This window comes from Trichechus manatus, unplaced genomic scaffold, assembly GCF_000243295.1.
Source record: "Trichechus manatus latirostris isolate Lorelei unplaced genomic scaffold, TriManLat1.0 scaffold00018, whole genome shotgun sequence".
NCBI lineage: Eukaryota > Metazoa > Chordata > Mammalia > Sirenia > Trichechidae > Trichechus > Trichechus manatus.
Window position 1 is genome coordinate 19,616,748 of NW_004443954.1, and position 1,323 is coordinate 19,618,070.

Consider the following 1,323-nt stretch of genomic DNA (forward strand, 5'->3'; position numbering starts at 1 on the left):
AAGGTTTGCTGATTTTTCTATATAACATCATTCAATGTAAATATTAATATAGCATATAGGCAACCATTTTGGAACTAACATTTATGCTTAAAGCTAAGACCCAACCTTGAGCTTTGAGGATCTATCTGCAAATGGAAAACAAATCTCAAATTCCCTGGGATGTGAAAATTAAGTTGTTTCAAGTTGTGGATGATAAATCTGCTTCTCTCCACTCAAAATATGCATTTGGAATCATAAAAAAAAATTTAATCAATCAAATTCTTGTCTTCTGAAGTCTGACTGTCACAGTTTGCTATTGATTACTCCTCCCCAGTATGTACAAGGCTAATAAACCGTAAACAAAAGTATAAATATACGTGTCCTTCTTTTTTGTTTCTTTTCAAAATTCACACAACCTTTACAGTTCTTGGGCATAGAGTCACTTAATGGGGGTGGATTGTAGGGCTCAGGGCCAATAGCTCTGTTTGCAAATATTAGGTACACACTAGATATTTAATCATATGAATTATCAAGTTAGAGAGCTAAGTGATATGATTTACTTTTATTACTTGGTAGCTGTGATGGTTAAGATTGTACGTCAGCCTGGCTGGGCTGTGATTCTCGGTGTTTATATGTGATCATTCCCATGATTGAATCTGCTGTGAGTAGCCAATCAGTTGAAAGGAGTATCCTTGGGGGTGTGGCCTGCATCAAAATATAAGCAGATGTTCTGGCTTTTTGCTCTCTCTGGATCCTGCAGCTGCCTCCTGTTCATCTGACCTCCAGTTCTTAGGACTTGAGCTATCAGCTTATCTGCTGATCTTAGAATTTGTCGATCTTCACAGCCTGTGAGCAAGAGCCCTGCTTTCTGACCTGCCAATCTTGGGTTTGCCAGCCCCTGTGGCTACATGAATTGGGAGAAACCTCTATCCTAATCCACAGACTTGGGACATTCCAGCCTCTACAATCACATGAGCTGTTTCTTTGGTATCAATATCTCTATATATATACTTACATGCTTTCCACTGATTTTGCTTCTCCAGAGAACCCAGCCTAAGACAGTAGAATATCTCAACATTGAAGAATTCTATGGGCAAAATACTGAACAATGCAGGCAGCATCAAAAGAATATGGAAGAAATACACAGAGTCATTGTACCAAAAAAAAATTGGTTGACATTCAACCATTTCAGAAGGTAGCATATGATCAAGAACTGATGGTATTCAAGGAAGAAGCCCAAGCTGCACTGAAACCATTGGCAAAAACAAGGCTCCAGGAATTTATGGAATACCAATTGAGATGTTTCAACAAATGGATGCAGTACTGGAGGTGCTCACTTGTCTA